Source organism: Acinonyx jubatus, chromosome A1 (assembly GCF_027475565.1).
Source record: "Acinonyx jubatus isolate Ajub_Pintada_27869175 chromosome A1, VMU_Ajub_asm_v1.0, whole genome shotgun sequence".
NCBI classification, from domain to species: domain Eukaryota; kingdom Metazoa; phylum Chordata; class Mammalia; order Carnivora; family Felidae; genus Acinonyx; species Acinonyx jubatus.
The window spans coordinates 156,853,927-156,875,018 of record NC_069380.1 but is presented as its reverse complement, the minus strand read 5'-3'; the positions used below and the strand labels follow the sequence as shown (position 1 = coordinate 156,875,018).

Here is a 21,092-nt window from a genome sequence, read left to right as displayed (position 1 = left end):
GGAAGGAAGGAAAGGAAAGAAGAAAGGAAGGAAGGAAAGGAAGGGAAGAAGAAAGGAAAAGGAAAGGAAGGAAGGAAAGGAAGGAAGGAAGAAAGGAAGGAAGGAAGAAAGGGAGGGAGGAATTAAAATAGCTTGAAATCTGTTGTATTGTTAAATTCCCTTTTTAAATTGTATAACTCTATTTCCTTTGTTTTTCCTCTCTCCAAGAGTGGCAGCAGCAAGGGTCTGGTTGCTTAAGGCTAGTTCCTAAAATGAGAGATCATAAGGAATGCAAACTCAAACCTGAAGCAAAGGGATGAAAACAGAATAGGATATTATACGTTCTTAGCATAGATTCTACACTTTAGAAGACTCTTGCAAAACATACATACTAGTAGAGCATTTTGCAACGGGGGTCTAAACATACTATGACACAGAAAATTTCTTTGCATGATGTATCATTTTTCATCATCAGCACATACCTGACAGCCATCTCACACTGACTGTCATAACTAGAGATATAACTCTTGCTTCCTATTTTACTCCAAATCACCATAGTATATATATAAATGTTTCACAAAATAGAAAAATGAGAGGTTTTAATGAACTATTAAGGAAAATTGCCAATAGAAGTTTCTAGTTGGCCTCTTGTTTTTCCACAAGCAGAGTATTAAACTATTCTTTAGGATAGGATCTGGAAACTACAATCTTCTTTGCATCTTGAGATTCAGCCATATTACAAAATTCTCAGTCACTTGTTTTGAATGCAAAGATTCTTTGACCTGTGCATGAGAAACTTTATGACACAAACTACCTTTGTTCATTTAGTCATAGAATCCAAATTGACCAGGTTTACCACACAATCCTGGCTCGTTGTCATCCCCTTTGCAAAAGGCAGTTACCACATGCGGTGGCACCACCACAGAAGAAATGAAATTCTTCTTGAATAAGTCTCAGAACAGCTCTTCCACTTTCTTTGGACACTCACCAAGGTTGCTTACTACCCTGAACTTGAAATCAGCAAGCACTTCAGAAGCACTTACCCATTCACTTGAGCCAAATTCCATCATTGCTCTACCTCCAAACTCATCTATCCTCTCCTCCAAACCTACCTGGTAGACTCTAAATACTTTCTTCCCCTCAACTCAGTCACTTCATCTTTGCCTACTGCCAAACAACGTGTAATCATATAATAGGGTTTAAAAACAACTTTCCACTTAAAATGTCTGATATAACTAAGCAGAAATACATTTAGAAGAGATATAGAATTATACAACAATAAGATGCTACACAGAAATTTCTATAAAAAACATTTCAGAGTAGAAATTGTTTAAAATTAGTCAATAATTAGTGCTCACAATCAAGTTCACAATCCAAATCCTATCCATGATTTTCTTTCACACAAACTTGGAAGACTTAATACTGCCATAAGGTTAACTACCTTCAATAAATCATTTTCATGAGGAAATCATACTTTTAAAGGTCCCCATAAATATGATCAAATCCTCTTATGTCTGTCTGACTGCAGACAGGTGAAATGATGTTCCAAAAATACCTGAAGCTTCCTGGAGAGAAACAAGACCTGCTACATCCCCTGTTGAGAAACCAAGGTCCCCAAATTATCTATTATTCTTCTACCATTATAGTAATAACACATCTACTGTGTATTTACTATATGTCACATTCTGTAAAAGCACTTTTTAATGTATTCACCAATCTTAAGTGTATGATTATTATTGGCATTTTACAGACAAAAAAGAGAAGCACAGACATGTTAATGATCTGCCTAAATTCACCAGCTAATGAGAGACAAAGCCAGGATTTAAATCCCAGCAATCTGGCTGCAGGCCCCAACTACACTGAAATGCCTCCAAAGTCTAAGGAGGAAAAGTGGTATCTCTGCAGGACACTGCAGAGATTTCCCCCTCATAGCAAGCTGTCCTAAGATTTTACAGTGCCATGCTAGTGTTCTTTAGAATGGCAATAAATACTTTGTTTAAAGAAATGAGAAGAGGGGCGCCTGGGTGGTGCAGTCAGTTAAGCACCCGACTCTTGGTTTTGGCTCAGGTCATGATCTCAAGGTTCTTGAATTTGAGCCCTGAGTTGAGACTGAGACAGCTTGGGATTCTCTCTCCCTCCTCCTCTCTCTCTCAACATAAATAAATAAGCTTTAAGAAAAGAAAGCCAGGGTGCCTGGGTGGCTCAGTTGGTTGAGCGTCCAACTTCCTCTCGGGTCATGATCTCGCAGTCGGTGAGTTCGAGCCCCACGTCGGGCTCTGTGCTGACAGCTCAGAGCCTGGAGCTTGCTTCAGATTGTGTGCTTCCTCTCTCTCTGCCCCTCCCCCACTCGTGCTCTCTCTCTCTCTCTCTCTCTCTCTCTCTCTCTGTCAAAAGTAAATCAATAAACATTAAAGAAAATAATATTAAAAAAAAGAAAAGAAAAGAAAGCAAAAACAAGTCAGACATGTTAAAAAGCTGAAAAATAAGGGTGCCTGGGTGGGTCTGCCAGTTAAGTGCTTAACTCTTGATTTCGGCTCAGGTCATAACCTCACAGTCATTAGATATAGGTCCCATGTGGGGCTTCGTGTGGGGCTTCATGCTGGGTTTGGAGCCTGCTTGAGATTCCTGAGATTCTCTCTCTCCCTCTCAGAAAAGAAAAAAAAAAAGGCTGAAAGGTAGAACAAAGACTTCACAAATATCAAGATAATTTTATTATCTAACAATTGCTGTAATACATTTTCTTCTTACATTTTTGGCTGCATACTCTCTGACCACTTCTTAAAATATTAATTATTTGAAATATCATTTTCTATAGACAAAAGGCTAATTTAGTCTTTTTTCCCAAGACGTCAGCCTTAATGTAAGCCCTTAATGTGAGGCCCTAAAGTTTAAGCTTCATTATTTTACCTGTAAATACACCTCTTTTTGACATACATTTGTACATAGAAACTATGTATGTAACTGCACATAGCTTCTTGCCATGATTTTGATCTGATATTCCCCTCAACTCTTTTTCAAATAATTTTTTCTTGCCTTAAGAACTCAACTCCAAATTTAACTTTTCCATACTAAATAATTTCCATTTCCATTCTATGGGAAAATTTTAAAGCATAGTAATATTCTGATCATTGATTTCATATCAGGCCAAATTTTCTAATTCTCCTCTTGAAAGGAAAAGCAAAGATGATGTTTTTTACTTCACCCTTCAGTAAAAGTATTATAGACATTTGAAACAAAAAGGACTACTGAACTATAGCTCTTCATAATTACTGCAGAAAAGAAAGGTACATATCATGCACTGTGCTATATTCCAATAATGGCTACCAGTGAAAATATATAAGGAAATGTGTCTAATTTTAACATTTTCTCTAAGCATCGAGATCCTGATAAGTCTTTCCATTACAAGATGGGCCTAAAGAAAAGTTTATCATCTGTGGTTACTACACAGATATAAAGTATTATATGCATGCTTATTTAGAGTTCTTTAGTATGTTATCAATTTAATTTTAGATGTATGTCATTTATTTAATTTTATATCATCTATTTTATTTGCATTCAGTAACTATAGCTATCAATCTTCCCTCCAAATAACTCACCTCCCATTTTGAATTTTTTTTTTATTTTAGCCTTTAAAATCTGTGTAGTGGTATCTTGTGATTTTAAAATGCATTTCTCTAGTAGACATGAAGTCAATGTTGATCATCTTATGTGCTTATTTGATATTTGTAAGTCTTTTCTAGTAAGATGTCTCTATATGTTATGCCCATGTTCTAATTGGATTTTTTCTTTTTCTGTTTTTTTAAATGTTCATTTATTTATTTTGAGAGAGAAGAAAGAGCGCATGAGCGCATGAGTGGGGGAGGGCAGAGAGAGGGAGAGAGAGAATCCTAAGCAGGCCCCACACTCAGCATGGAGCCTGATGCAGGTCTTGATCCCATGACCATGAGATCAAAATCAAGACTAGGACACTTAACCGACTGAGCCACCCAGGTTCCCCTAATTAGATTTTTTCTAATGTGAGTTTTGAGAGCTATTTGTTTAAATAGAAGTCATTTGTTAAATTTGCAATTTGTAATATTTTCTCCCAGTTTGTAATTTGTAATTTAATCCTTTTAACGGGGTCTTTCATAGGGTAGAAGTTTTAAATTTTGGTGGGGTCCAATATATCAAAGTTTACATTTTGTGCTTTTGGTGTCATCCACACATTTTCAATTGTATGTGAAAAATATACATAAATGTATTTAAGGTAGTAAATATGAAATTTAATTATCATTGAAAATGTCATTTGAAATCCTAATTTTTAAGTTTTAATGAAAGACTAAAAGAACCTATCTATGCCCAGATGTCTATCAAAGACACACTTCTCATTCTTTTTGATATATACCCATCAACAAGATATAAAAAACATTGAAAAGTGAGAAAACAACAGTGAAATAAGTGCCACTTGATTAAAGCTCAGGTAATACATTATTTTCATGTAACAGTTAAAACTGTGATTTAGTCTATTTACTGTCAAATTTGTAATAATATCTATAATAGTTTTATGTCAGAAGGAAAATGATATTGTGGTCACTGACAGAGAATTACAGCTTCTCTCAATATTATTTTAAAAATATCCTTATCAACAAAGGTGATTAAAGTACAAGTTTTGACTTAGAAATTAAAGGAATACATGAATACTTTAAGGAAATGAAACCATGAGCAAAAATTATATTTAAAACATTACATTTTATATAGTTACACAAGAAATAAAATTCAGATAATGTAATTAAATTTCAGAAAAATGTGAAGGTCAGACACAAGACTGTTGTGTTTTGTGCATAGGATTCCTCATTACCTTTCCATTTCTACAAATGTATTTCACTTTATACTTAATTTTTTAGTTATACTAAACAAAGTAAATGACTGTAGTATTCATTTATTTACATTGCAGTTAATGTAATGAATAAATTGTGCCCTATGTGAACCAAATCAGATTCAAATATTTAATCAGCACTTGCCAAAATTATCTAAAATTATTTTTCTCAAAAAAAGTGCAAGTTGGGTAGGGCTGTTTTTCAAAAGTGGAAATTTTAAGTTCATTAATTTTCATTACTAATGTAATTTTAAATTGTAATGCTCTAACGCATCTGGCAACTGGAACCAAGTTTCACAACTCACATTCATCAGTACGCAAATATTGACATTACAGTGTCTATCTTATTAGACTTGTGAAATTCTGATATTTCTGACTTCCAAGGTATCATGATAGCTTTGTAAAATTTTTCCTGACAATTTTGCCTTTATCATGTAAAAAATAAAATGAGAATTACACTCTGTGGGCAGAGTAACAAAATTACTTCAGTTTCTTGGGAAAGATTACTAATATTTTTCCCAGAAAAGGTTTAAACACAAAATAGACTATTCATGTGATCCATAAGAGCATCTACCTTTTTTTATTTACTATAAATTAACATATACAATGTCTGTTCTATGTAATACCAGTGTTATTTCTAATCAAACATTTCCTCATAAAATTCTGTGATCCTACTTTTCTGTAACATTAAGTTCTCAATTCCTTATAATGCATGAATTTATCATTTATAATTTTAGTAAATATTTTTTGTAATTCTTTAAAGTACTAGGAATGAATTGGCTTTAGGAAGCATCAAAATAAAATAGAAAATTATTAAAGTAAATCCTTCTGTTACCAAATAAATCACAAGAACAAATTATTCGCCAGTAAAGCACTCTAATATCACCACGTCCTATTTCTCCTTTCTTCACAAAATGTACACAGGCAGTAAAACAAAGAGAGTCAACATTTCTATTTCACTAATAATTATCTTTACTCACTCTCAATAGGGTATGAGATTATAACTCTATTTTATAAAGTGGCTTATCACAAAGATCTCAAGAATGTGGCCAAAGCCCCTAATATGTACCCATTTATTCCCCAATAGTATCGCATTCCAGGAACAGCTCTGCATTGCCTATATTCTCTTCAAGTAGAATTGTTATCTTAAAATAACCCTGTTCTGTACATTTAGGGGAGAAAATCAGTAACAGGATGTTATTCAGGATAAAATAAGTTAATAAAACAATTATAACCCAATTAGTTTCAGTCATAACAGAGGATATTTAATAGCAATGAAATAGCATGACTAGTTCAAGATATGTCACACTTTTGTTTATCATTTGCTTTGCATGAAACCAGCCTATGTAACTTCATGGTCAAAGTTTATTATAATTTACAAGTAAAAAAAGTGAAGATTAGAGAATTTAAGTAACTTGCTTAAGATCACAGGCTAATAATATTAGTAATAGAAAAAGCCAGAAGCAAAAATTGTTAATAAGACTTTTAGAACTATTTTTAACACTAGTGAATCCATCTCCTTAGATCTAATTTCACAACCTATTTATTACTAGACACATTTGCAATAAACTACCCATTATGTGGTTATGCCATGCTCAAGACCATGCACAAATCTTCACTATTTCCTTATCAAAAGAAAATGCCCTCTGATAAATTCCCCTAATTTTTTTTTAAATTCCACTCTTATTGTTCTAGTGTATCTATTTAAAAAAATTTTTTTTAATTTTTTTAGTGAAGAAATATATAAAGGAATTCTTTGGTCTTCTATGGCTGTCACCAATTCCTATTTTACTGCTAACAGTAAAGGCTGATGCTATATATGAAATTATAATAATATGTTATATAGAAAGGAACTGAAGCTGCTATTTTGGACCAGAAATTCTGCACACAGTAACAATGTGAAACTTACTTAGGATTTTCCTCTATACTTTGAAACCTAAAGCTACACTTCCAATCTCTAAAAATATACTCAATTAAATAAAGGCTGGTACTTACCAACAACTTCCTAAAGTAAAAATATTTAAATCTCTGCATAATGTCTGAATTTTTAAAGTATATGTTTTAAAAATAGAGTATATTTCATCTTAAGGCTGTTGATCTATTTGTTAAAGGAATGGAGAAAAATATAAGAAGAAAAATAATCTAAGAGATAAGAAGGAAGAGGAGAAGGAGAAAAAGATGAAGAAGAATCACCATCATCATCTACTCTCTGCTCCACTACATCCCTTCACTAACTCCTCAACCCTTTATAATCCTATTTTTACTCACAAGATTGCAGAATATTCTCTCCATCAAATAAAAACAGCGTGTGACCTGTATGCTTCCTCTATCTCTTAAAATTATCCCTTTGGCTTCCAAGATAATTCTGTCCTTACAGCTTTATTCCCTGATATTTCCTTCCTTTCTGTTCACCATCTTAAATGTCCATGTCACCCAGAAAAAATGAAACTATCCATAAGAAACTTAACTGAGTCATAGACAAAGCTCAAGACTATTTTAGGTACAAAAATATACAATACCCAATAAACTAAAATTACAATGTCTGGCATCTAATCAAAAATTACCAGACAGACAAAGAAGCAGGAGAGTATAAACCATAAAGCAGAGAAAAATTAATCATCAAAAATAGCCCAGAACTGACACAGATGATAAATTTAAGACATAAGGACATTAAATCAGCTGTCATTACTATATCCCATATATAAATAAACTACAGGAAAACTGCACATGTTATGTTTAGATGTAAAAGATATGCCAAACCCAAATCAAACTCTAGATGTAAAAACTAAAAATATCTGAAATATATTTCAGATTAGACTAATGGCAGACTAGATACTTCAGATGAAAATATTAGTGAACCTGAAGACATACATATCAATAGAAACCATCCAAAAGGAAACACAAAAAGAAAAAAGACTGAAAAAAAAAATGAATAGAGCATCAGTAAACTGTAAGTTAACTTCTAGTAACCCAATATAAGCCTAATTAGAATGTCTAAAGAGAAAAGAGAAAGGAGAGAAAACATATTTGAAGAAATAAAGTCTGAATTTTTTACAAATGTGATGGAAACTATAAACTCACAGATCTAAGAAGTTCAACAAACCCAAGCAAAAGAAACATGAAGAAACTACACCCAAGAGCATCATAATCAAGTTGCTTAAAACCAATGACAAAGAGATAATCTTTAAAGCAGAGTATAAATTTTCAAAATAATAATAATAATAATAATAATAAATATAATAATAATAAAAATAATAATATAATATATTCTCTTGTGGTCTTCTCTTCATTTAAAACCAATCTAGATTCCTATTTCTCTAGTCCTTCCAGGAGTGCCTGGCTCAGTTGGATAAGCGTCTGACTTCAGCTCAGGTCATGATCTCAGGTTCGTGGGTTTGACCCCACGTCTGGTTCTCTGCTGACAGCTCTGAGCCAGGATCCTGCTTCAGATTCTGTGTCTCCCCCCACCCCCCCCCCCACCCCTCTCCTGCTCCTACTCTTTCTCTCTCAAAAATAAATAAACATTAAAAAAAATTTTATAGTCCTTGCAATCAGGACAAATATTTTATTTTTAAGCTAGAAGCTAAAATTCAGAAACAGCGCTGGGAGTATGGAGGCAAAAGAGGCTCCTATGGCCTAAAATTTAAGGAGGCACTCGCCTGACCCTAAAAGGAAGTATCTCTTAAACTTTCATCCTAGGAGCCTCTCATGCTTTCCCATAGTCCTGGCCTTGCTCTGCAACAACCATCAGAAGACCTCTGTTAGTTTTAATAATGAATATTACAGCCTCATAAGAAACTATTCCTGGAGATGCACGTACATCCTATAATCTATCTTTTTCAGGAAACAAAGTTCACCTCATTTATCAACAAACATAAATTCAGCATACCTTCTACTTAAGTGTCAGATATTACTGAATCCCATGAAGAAACAACATAAGATCCTTACTTTTAAAATGGTCATGCTGAGCAAGGAAAATTATCAAATGAACACTTACCACAAAATTGGTAAGTACTAACGGGAGGAATAAACTAGGTGCTATAGGGGCACTGGGAAGAGAGGGCCTAACAGTGAAGATTAGGAAGAGGGTTCTGGGAAAGACTTTCTAGAAAGAACATACCTTCTATGGTAGGAGATACAAATTCATCACTATAGATCAAATATAAGAAAAAGTGACAGTGCATACACAATGGTAACTAGTAACTGACACTACATGTTCACTGTGCAAGAACAGAGGGTGATGGGAAATATGGCAAACTGGAAAATGATCCAAAAGGTGCCCTCAATCAACACAGCTAATTGTTGCTATGTGGAAAGCAAGATCACTGTCAGATATTCTAATTTCCCAGAGGTTAGAAATCTGAATTTTTGTGTGAAAATTCTGAGATGTTAAACACTTGCTATTAATTCACACTTCTAAAAAACACCATGAAGGCCAAACAAAATATATCTGTAGGCCAGATTCAACACACCAATTTGTTATTTAAATTATCCACACCTATAGTTCTCTCTAACCCCTGCACTAGACATTTAGGAATTCAGTATCCAAGCATTCAAATTAATACAAGTTCTCAAAACCACTGAGATGTTTAATTGTATTTTCTCTTAACCCTTGACTTTCCCAGGTTGGAAAACCCTGGTGATGCATGTACAAAGAAATCTTTCAGTTTCCTCTTACTATTTCATGTGGTTCTTAAGGAACATTAAAGTAGGCATGCTTCCAATCTTAAATCATACTAATAGAACAAAGATAAAATACTCTGTTAGAATATCTGGTATGAATTGTGTATTGGATGTCAAAGTCCAAATGATCAGGATATTCTAGTTTTAAGATCTACATTCTATTAAGAAGAGACTATTTAAAAGTCCTTTTAAAAACCATAATCTCTAAAGCAAATTAAACTCTGAAAGGATTATGATCATCAAGCACAAGGAGAAAGAGAGAAGTGGTCAAAGATACCAGTTATTCAAAAGCTGACGATGAATGCCTTGGTTTTTCTTCCTGCAATTTATCTTTGTTTCATAGAAAAAGTAAACATGTGGGATATTTGTGAAATAAAGAAACACCAAGTTATCTTAAGAATAAGTATACCAGGGGCGCCTGGGTGGCTCAGTCGGTTGGGCCTCCGACTTCAGCTCAGGTCACGATCTCGCGGTCCGTGAGTTCGAGCCCCGCGTCGGGCTCTGGGCTGATGGCTCAGAGCCTGGAGCCTGTTTTGGATTCTGTGTCTCCCTCCCTCTGCCCCTCCCCCGTTCATGCTCTGTCTCTCTCTGTCTCAAAAATAAATAAACGTTAAAAAAAGAATAAGTATACCATTTAGTACACTGCAACTTCAGATACTACATTGGAATGAAAAATCAAGAATTCTTTATTAATATCTGCATTTCATGATTAATTTTCCCTATTACTCAGAATTCATCTATATATAAGACTTAGTCAAAATCTACTAAAAATGACAATATTGGCCTTGAAAAAGTTTTATGAAGGTAATTTTAAAAATAAATAAAACTAAACACATTCAAAATCAAATTATTAATAAATTATCACAAATAGGTTGAACAAATCAATGTGTGAAAGACCTAAAAATGATCAACATGTCTGTTTTTAGCTCAATATGGTGTTTCAGAATTCAGGATATTTTCAGAAACAGATTATACAACCAACTTTGCTCTCATCAAAATAGAATAGAAGAAAATATTGAAAACAAAGTACTGCTATTGCTTGGACTTTTTTTTATGGATCCAGGGTGTGTGAAGACTCAAGAAGGAGAGAAGAAAGGATTTGGAGGGTTATCAGACCATACAACCCTGATGATACCTCTTGATAAAACAAAAATTAGCCATATGTTAAACAAACACAGAATAAAATCTAGATGTTATCAGAATACTTTCTACTTTTTATGATAAAATTGGGTATAGGGAGAGTGGGGACAGAGTTCTGACTCTTGAGTGATACATCTGTATTCTCCAGGAGACTGCAAGGTCCTTGAAGGCAGAAACTGTGTCTTTTTTTCTCATTGTGGCATACCCAGCACCTAGCACATGGTAGTACACAAGCATTTTAATAAATGAGTAAAATAAGTAAGTATACAGTGTGTTATCTAATAATTATACTGTAAACTTTGCTAAATATTTTATTCAATACGGTTACGGAGTGGAATTTCTGATTAATAAAATAATACTTTTTTGGTTAAAGAATACTATTAATAGAGAAGTCTTCTTGCAATTAGAAGCAGCTTAAAACACACACACACACACACACACACACACACACACACACACACTGATTTTGAATTCAACCTGACTTGAATTCAATTTCTACATCTGCCATTTAGAATTAACTTAACCTCTCTGAGTTTGTTTCTTCATCTATGAGCAACACCAGGAGTAATACTGTTCACTTCGTTAAAGATGGTAAGAGGGCAAACACAAAGAACATGTAAAGTACATGGCATGGGCATTTGGTCAAAACTGGTAACTATTATCATTTTTAAGAAATAATAATTTTATTAAAATACTAAACCCTAAAATCTATTCCAGAGTTTGGGGTGTTTTTTGCTCATTTAGGTCATACTTCAAGATCTTTCAGAGTTCTGTTTGAATGGATAATAAAACAAAAATAGCAGAAATGGCACTTAACACAGACTTAACTGCTAGAATTCCAGATAATTAAACATCCTGCTAATGTACTAAACTACTACAATGTAGCAGGCATCTGTACGAAAAGCATACTGAACAGACAAAACTCCCCAAGAACTTATATTTTGTGGGATTTGGGGGGATGGGCCAGGAGACAGACAGTTAATAATAAACATTATAAATATGGTATTTCAGCAAGTGATTAGTGCTATTAAAATAGAGAGTGGACTAGGAGAAGATTGGGAGTACAGGGCAGGTGGGGATGAGAATTATAATTTCAAATTTGGCAGTTGGAGTAGTTGTCTCGGAAAAGAATGTTTAATAAAAACCTGAAAGAGGCAAGGAACTTGGCTATGTGGGTAGTATTCTAAAAATAAATGCATATTCAATAATTTTCTTAGTTTATATGCTATTGATTTTTTATTTATTCTACTTAATTCTCTAATTGTTAATCCTCTTTTTAATCATATCAATATTTTCTTACTCTTTTTTACTTGAAAACTCCATTTCAGGTCATGGGTGTGAAACAATGATCAAAAAGAAAACCGTTATTGAATAAGCACTCAATAAGCACATTTTTTTAATGCTTATTAATTTTGAGAGAGAGAGAGAGAGAGCAGGGGAGAGGCAGAGAGAGAGGGAGACACAGAATCCCAAGCAGGCTCCAGGCTCCCAACTGTCAGAACAGAGCCCCATGTAGGGTTTCAAACCAGAAACTGCAAGATCATGACAGAGCTGAAGTTGGCTACTTAACCAAATGAGCCTCCCAGGTGCCCCAATAAACACATTTTTAATAGGGGCGCCTGGGTGGCTCAGTTGGTTAAGCGGCCAACTCTTGACTTCCGCTCAAGTCATGAACTCATAGTTCCTGGGTTCAAACCCTGCATTGGGCTCTGCATTGACAGGGTGGAGCCTGCTTGGGATTCTTTCCCTCTCTCTCTGCCCCTCCCCTGCTCTCGCTCTTTCTCCCTCTCTCTCTCAAAATAAATAAACTTTTGTTAAAAACCACATTTTTAATAAGTATCTTTTAAGAGGCAAATTAAAGTAGCATGCTTAAATTTCAGAAATGACCCTTCACCCAATAGTATCTTAAAAATAATGCATTTAATAGCATTGTCTCCCTAAAATCACTTAAAAATGTGACCAGTACTTTTTAGCATAACAGACAAGTATTATTGTCATTCTAAGTAGACCAGCAGGTGTGCAGTTCTTGTGGAGCAAGATAACCACAAACTATACAAGTTTCTACAGGAAAGCGTAATAAAAAAGCTGATAAATAAGATTCTAGGGAATAAATTACTAATTTTTCACTAATCAGATCTCTGTGTGTGCTCCAAGAAAAGAACAAATTAAACAACCAGACTAAATAAAAATCACTTAAAGAAAAATAGAGAAATTATAAAAACCATACACGATTAGAAATGTTTAATAGAAAAAAAAACGAATCATATAATAGAGCTATGAACCCTAACAGTTCTGAAAAATGTTCAAGCTGAATTATAAAATAAACATTCAAATATATATTTTAATATCCTCCCTAGCACATTTCAGTATTTCCCTGAACCAATTTTATGTACATGTAATTTATGTTTCTATGTCAAACACCTGCATGTTATAAATATATTAGCACAAAAACCTATTTTGAGTATTTTATTAAATCAGAAGTATATACTAGTACACTTCCATTCAGTTGAAGAAGTTAATACAAGAATTGTTGGCTAGTTATGGTATAAAATTGTGCCAGGAAAAACATTCATTTATTTATATACTGTAGCACCTGAAAATGTTTCATTTACACTGTGCCCAGAACCACAAAATTTATCGAATAAATTTCCACACTCTCCCATCCATGTGAAGGCTACATTTCCAAAGACACTGTAAAATTCACATTAATTTTAAAAATAAAAATTAGTACTACATAATTATATCTGAAAACAAAAAAAGAAAATACAGTATTCTGTAAAATACGAAAAGTATAATATATTAACGATTTTGTAAAATATGCAGAAGTTGGGGAAATGATGATCTTAAGAACATTAAATGCAAAAAAAATTAAGATTGCATTTGATAAAGATGAAAAATCAGGGGGCCTGAGCTTAAAACAAGTTATATTATTGTAATTGTAACAAATGTAGGAAGACCTGAAGTTTTCTATTTTTAAATTATTATTTATTTATAATACTTACAATCAGCCTTTTAATATAGCATGGAAAAATTATGACATCTAAATACCCAAATCAAGTCAGCCCGAACCTATAAGAATGGAACCTAACTAAAATTCATATCCCTACATTTCACTGATATACAAGGGGTGATTCTGTGCCCTCCTCCTCCCCTTCCAGGACATCTGGCAATATCTGGAGACATTTTTGGATATCACAACTGGGGGTAGGGGAGGCAATACTACTGGCATCCGGTGGGTACTCAATGCTGCTACACATCCTTACCGTAGAGCACAGTACCCACATAAAAAATTATATTGTTCACAATGTCAATAGTGCCCAAGTTGACACATGCTGCTATTTACATAGACGCTTTTTTTTAAGACCTCATCCCTGGGTCAGTCAACTATAAGCAGGATAGTGGGTCCAAGTAGAACAAAGGACAGTGATCTCCATAAAGAATACCTCAGAAAAGAGCAATATATGAGAAGGCAATATGATTGGTCTATCTCCTATGTTGACAAAACACAGAACACCTTCTTTTCCACCTTCATGCAATTGCTTCCAATATTTCTGTCACACCTGTCCAGAATCTCTACTTCTTTGAAAGTCAATATGTTCAAATCCTCCATGTGTCTTTTTCATTTTTTAATATGCAAAACTCATACATACCCAAAAGAGAATAGTTTAATATAGCCATCACCCAACTTTAACAAGTATCAACATTCTGTCATTTTTTACTCTGTCATCTTTCATCTTGATTCTACCACTCTTATTGAATGGTTTTGATGGAGTATTTAAAAGCAAATCTCAGGGGCACATAGGTGGCTCAGTTGGTTGGGCTTCACACTCTTGATTTCTGCTCAGGTCATGATCTCATGGTCCGTGGGCTTGAGCCCTGAATTGGGCTCTGCATTGGCGGCACGGAGCCTGCTTCGGGTTCTAGCTCCCCCCTCTCTGCCCTTCCCCCACTCATTCTCTCTCTCTCTCTCTCTCTCTTTCTTTCAGTATAAATAAATAACTTAAAAAAAATAAAGGCAAATCTCAGACACCACATTATTTTACCAATGAGTATTTCTCCCTATATTTTTACCCCTGAAGAAAGATATTCAGGATGACCTGGATATGATCACCCTGAAAGTGGGCAACAATAAAATGAGGTAAATTAGATAAAGTGAAGAGGGAATGGGAGGGACCAGATCAGGCATGAAGTAGGACAAGAAACCAAGGCTACAAGAAGCCAAGGGCTGCACACCAAAAGATGGTAAAAGCAAAGATGGTGTTTATAGCAGCTGCAGTCAGATGCAGATCAGTTAGTTAGGACTTGCATGTAGAGTAAGGCAGTAGTGAGATGCTATCACATAGATGCCAGCAATGAACCAAGTGTTTGAATCAAGAATCTTAGTAGGTCCCAATGCTGTTGCTAATTCTAACAATCTGATAGCTATCTAGAGTGCTTTTATAAAGACTCTGACAATCCGAGGAAGGAAAAAAAAAATCCAATATGGGTGGGGAATAGACAAATGGCAGCACCTATGTTACAGTGTTGTCATTTCTGGGAGCTACGGTAATAAAACATGGAGAGGAAACAAAGCTTCCATGTGAAAGGCAGGCATTACCTGAGACTCTAAGAGGTCCAGAAAAAGGAAATCAAAAGTAGCATGCATCATACTGCAGAGCCACATGAAAGACCGGTCTGCTTGTTGGCATCCTGCGTATCTTTACCAAATGTGTGTGGCCCTACACTGACAAGTTTGTTCAAAAAATGCCAACAACAGGGGCTCCTGGCTGGCTCAATTGGTGGAGCACACAACTCTTTTTTTTTTTCCAAGTTTCTTCCTTTTTCTTTCTTTCTTTCTTTCTTTCTTTCTTTCTTTCTTTCTTTCTTTCTTTCTTTCTTTTGGGGGGGGGCGCGAGGGGCAGAAAGAGGGGGAGAGAGAGGATGTCAGCACAGAACCCTACACAGGGCTCAATCCCACAAACTTTGAGATCATGACCTCAACAGAATCAAGAGTCAGATGCTTAACCACTTAACCAACTGAGCCACCCAGGTGTCCCAGGAGCATGCAACTCTTGATATCAGGGTTGTGGGTTTGAGCTCCACTTGGGTGTAAAAATTACTTAAAATTTTAAAAAGAAAGAAAAAAAAGAAAAAGAAAAACAAAGTTGTTGCATGGCTTGCAAGTGTGCTATGAATATGTGAAAATAAAACTTAAGAACCTAAGATTCTAACTGTGTATTCACGGGAAGGATTTTAAAACATTGGTTTAAATCAAAGATGTTTAAATCATAAACATACAGCCCAAGGGAAAGACCATGTACCTTGGCTCCTCTGTTTCCCAGTCTCCAAACAGCAGCCTGTATATTCTTCTCAAAAGCAACTGTGACTATGTCACACCTGCTTAAAACACTTCAGTGTTTCCTACCCTAGCCCAGAATAAAGTCCAAAATTCTAACACAGTCTGAGCTGGCCCTTGTCTACTTTTCCTCCTCCAATGGCATAGCATTCTGTCTCACTCTCCATCCACACTGACTTCCTTTCAGATTCTCTTTCTCTCTCTCATAATAATCCTTGTGCACTTGTTATGCCCAAGGTGGTGTGTTTAACACTTTACATTTACAATTAATTTAATCCTCTCTAAACCTTATAGAATAGGTGCAGTTACCATGTCCACAATAGAAGTAAGTACCTTATCATGGAAAAGCCAAGTATGATGTCTAATAAATAAAAGGCTTCACTACATGTACTTCAACTAAAGTGTCTGCAATAAAGACTTGTAAAATATAAATAATTTTTTCCAGATCACAAACAAGCACTAGTCTCAAGTTATTGTTTTTTTTTTTTTTTTAAAGAAGAACAAAGTAGCTATAAAAACACAATAATGCCTCTACTTAGGTCAGACCTTTGATAATCTCTAATCTTGTACTAAAAGTTGGCTTAAGAAAAAATGTCTGAAAGCCTGTCATGAAATTCATGAACTTTATATGACAAGATAAAAAGAATTACACATAGACTCCAACAATTAAGTAAACCACATCATGGTATTATATGTGGACACAATAGCCAGTGAGAAGTAGAAGAGTAGACCAGATTTTATTTTCTTTTTGGTTTTTCTAAACAATCCGAAGCCTTTCAATTTTAATGAATGATAACACAACATACTCAACAATGTGTCAATGCATCACAGATTAGTTTGATATTTGAGATTTAAATAGGATTTAAGTCAGGGAAGTCCATCAAGCATAGTACAAATATTCTCATTCTAAAAAACTAAAACAAAAGCTTTGATACTTATATATTGAAGCTTCAGTTATTTTTTAAAGTCTACATTATCTCTAAAATACTGCCTAAATGGGGTGTGATTGTACAATATAACAGCCAGTCATATATTAAAATATTCAAAATAAAATTTCTTAGAGGACTGAGAATTCACTGCCTCAAATATATGGCATGACTCTATTGTGCTAAGGGAGACATTTGTGAGATTTGTATCTGTGTTTGAACATGTATGTATATAAATTAAAACACTAAGCATGAACAATTTGTAGCTGTTTTTACAAAACCCAGGAAGTAAACAAACATTGTAAATTTTAGGTTCATTTATTCAGGAAAACATAATGTATTTACTTTCTTTCCTCTGTGCTCAAATCGGTCTTTAACTATCCTATTATATGTATGCATGCATGTTTTTAATATTTACTATGTTTTACTGACTGCAAAAGTAATTACATACATTGTACATACTTTGAAAATGCAAAAAAGAGAAAAGACAAATTTTAAATACCACAACTCAAAGAGGATCACTCCTCTTAAAATTTTGGTATATGTTCTTCCAGGTTATATATTTATTCTAACAAAACTATGAAAATATTGTAGAAACTGTGTGACTATTTTTAATGTAACAATTACCTTTCTACATCCTTAAATATTTTTTTAAAACATGGCTTTTAAATAACTATATGTGTGTTTTTACTGTAACCTAATTCAAGAACCTTTTGGAAATTGGTAGAATACAAAATGTAAATAAACATTAACTCGCATAGTATAACATTAGTTTAATCTGATTTTTATCATTATTGAAAGGCAAAATAATCTACATTATATTTTAAATTAAAATAAATTGAAATATCACACATGAATTTAAATATATGTTCAAATTATCTCATGGATCAAGAACTCTAACATTCAAATTGTTCAACCAATATGATATTTGGGAATCATGGAAACAAAAATATTTTGTCACAAGTTTTAAAATACAATAATTAGTTTGATCAGGATTGTAAAGACTATTCTTTTAAATAACAATAATAAATAGCCCATAGAATTCAGGATCACTCACATATTATTTTTAAAAGGCTTCTTTTTTTCTTTTTTTTTTTTTTTTCTCCAAAGTAGGCTCCACACCCAGCATGGAGCCCAACACAGGGCTTGACCTCACAACCCTGAGATCAAGACCTGGGTTGAGATTAAGACATAGCTGTTTAACTAACTGAGCCACCCAAGTGCCCCTTAAGAGGATTATTTATGAGAGATTTACCCAATAAAGAATAAGGAAATTCAGAGCATGCAAATTATAGTAATATTTAAAACTTTAGTTTGAAATAATTTTGTATTACAGAAATATTATAAAGAAGGTACAGCTTCCTTTAACCTCCCAATCTTAACATATAAGCATGATAAATCTATCAAAACTAGGAAGTAAAAATTGGTGCAACACTATTAACTAAAATTCCCATTTCACCAGTTTTCCAGTAATGCTCTTTTTTTGTTCCAGGATCCAAACTAGGATACCAAACAAATATGGTTGTCTACTTAGTCTCCTCCAATATCTGTGAATTCCTTAGTCTTTCTTTGTTTTTCATGACGTTGATACTTTTGAAAAGTACTTGTATGGTACTTTCAGAATATTCCTCTATTTAGGCTTGCTTGATTTTTTTTTTAATGTTAATTTATTTTTGAGAGAGAGAGAGAGAGAACCCACACAGACCCTCACTCAAGCAGGTAAGGGGCAGAAAGAGAGGGGATCAGAGTATCTGAAGAAGCCCATCTGCACCAACAGCAGAGAGCCAGATGTAGGGCTCAAACTCAGGAACTGAACCTCAAGACCTCTGGGATGTTAAGTCATCAAAATAATTAATAAATTTTGGGAACAGATACTTTCCAGCAATGCAAATATCCTACTTCTCCTTAAAGTGTTACCCCTTAACTTTAGCATTCATCAGATTTGCTTATAGGAATCATTACTGTGTTGTGCTGTGCTATGATTTTCTATTTCCCTCATTATTTTTATATTTATTATTTGGAATTCATTTGTAAGAGATTTATCTCTTGTCCTCCATTTTACTTATCTATTCAATTATTTATTTGTGTTAGTATGGACTCACAGATACCTATTTTATTTTGGGGGTTATAATTCAATACTATTGCTATTTATTTCATTGCTGAAATTATTCCAGCTTTGACTATTGGTTCTTTCAGGTTGTCTTCTGCATCCTCAAAGCAGTAAAATTTTTTGGATGTCAAGAAAGGGGAAAGGATGGTTATTCCCACAGAGCTGTGTCTGGAGAGCCTGGGACCTGGGGGAAATTATACCACTACCTCATCTCACACAAGGAGCTAGAAGTATTTGTCTGGCTTGGCCATAGAACCCAGGGCCTGAGAACAGCCGGGCTAGGTGTCAACTGGTCCTTACAGGTCCTTAAAACAAGAGGACATGAGGGGAATAAGCAGGTTGGTGACTGCTCTGTACACAATGGACTGTGTTGTGAATGACAAGGCAGAGTAATTTTTTTTTTAAGTGTACAGTTCATTGGCTTTTAGTATATTCTAAAAGTTACACAATTATCACCTCTATGTGATTCCAGAGCATTTTCACCATCCCCAAAAGAAATGCGTGGTTTTCTCCTGACATTTTTGACACCAACTATGCGGAGTTTTCTCCATACCAACAATAAATTCTCCAACACCAACTGGGTGTCCAACAATCAATTCAATTCTGACACAAACCCTCGGAGTTAGTGCAGACCCCACAGGTTATGAGCCCAGTCGCACAAGACCATCTCTATGTCAGATGCTGGCTGCAAACTGGGTGCTCAGCCTATCTACAGTTCTTTCTAGCCAACTACAAATTCAGAGGTTCCCACAACCTATCACATTCAATAATTCACTAAAATGGTTAACAGAAATAAAAAAAAAATTACATTTTCTGGTTTATTATAAAGGATACAATTCAGAAACTGCCAAATGGAAGAAATGCATAGAACAAGGTATGGAGGAGGAGGGCTGGCACAAAGCTTCAAAGTACTCTCAGGGATGCCACACTCAGAACATTAATGTGCTTAGGAACCTGGAAACTCTCCGAACTCTATCCATTTAGGGGTTTTTAATGGAGATTTCATATTGTAGGCATTGCTAACTAAATCACTGGCCAGTTGTTGATTGAATTCCATCTCCAGCCCCTCTCCCCTCCCTCTCTCCCTCCTGGAAAAGTCAGTGGGTGGGGTTGAAAGTTCTAACCCTCTGGCAACCAGCTCCCATTGTAAAGCCATCTAGGCTTCCCTCATGAATCATTTCATTACCATATAAAAGACAGTGTCAAATAAAATAAAATAAAATAAAATGTAGACCAGGAGTGAAGATTCCCTCAAGCAGCAGACAAAACCAGTTAGACCACAGGAGCAAAATTTAATCTAGTTTATTTCATGAATGCAAGCAAAATTTAACATATTATTTCTCGTAAATGCCTCCGATAATCATAAATAAAGTCATCTTCCTAAAACAGTACATGATAATCACTTTTAACCAAACCTCTGCCATCTGGAAATCTCCACTGTAGTAAACAATTATTGTAAAGGTTAAACAACTTCCTTATTTTCACTTTACAAGCCATCCTGTAATGTTATGACTCTAAGCTTGATATCACATTTGGGTTTGAAGTCTCCCTGTTCACAAAGAGTTTGTTTCTCACTCAATATAATATTTGTATCAAGTAAAGTTCTGTGAATTTTCTTTTGACAACAGTAAATTCCAAGACTTTTAGGAGCTCTATGCTAAGAACTCAGGAAAAACGCCAAATGTTTATTTTTTTATTATACCACAAAAATCTGTGCCAATTAGAAGTCATTCCACATTCCCCTTCCTCCAACCTCTGGCAATCACTAACCTACATTTTGTTCCTATGGATTTGCAGGTTTTGGACATTTCTGACAAAAGGAATCATACAATATGTGGTCTGCTATACCTGTTTCTTTCCTTTAGTGTAATGTTTTCAAGGTTCATCCATGTTATAGAACGATCAGTACTTCATTCCTTTTTTTATCAAAATATTTTTCCATAGTGATGAGATTTTGGAGTAATGGGGGTCCGGAGCCAAAGACCAAGAAAGAATTCTTGAAGACGTCTTTGGTGCAAAAAGGTGATTTTATGAAAGTACAGGGACAGGACCTGTGCTGGGCAG

The 21,092-nt window shown here is 34.5% G+C and overlaps 1 long non-coding RNA gene across 1 annotated transcript; it reads left to right on the top strand.

The window, feature by feature from the left end:
- Positions 1-8,561: 8,561 nt before the first annotated feature.
- On the top strand, positions 8,562-19,880 carry LOC128316227 (uncharacterized). Its single transcript, XR_008299823.1, has 3 exons — positions 8,562-8,841; positions 10,444-10,915; positions 19,115-19,880. It is a non-coding gene; the product is annotated as an uncharacterized LOC128316227 (long non-coding RNA).
- Positions 19,881-21,092: the final 1,212 nt, after the last annotated feature.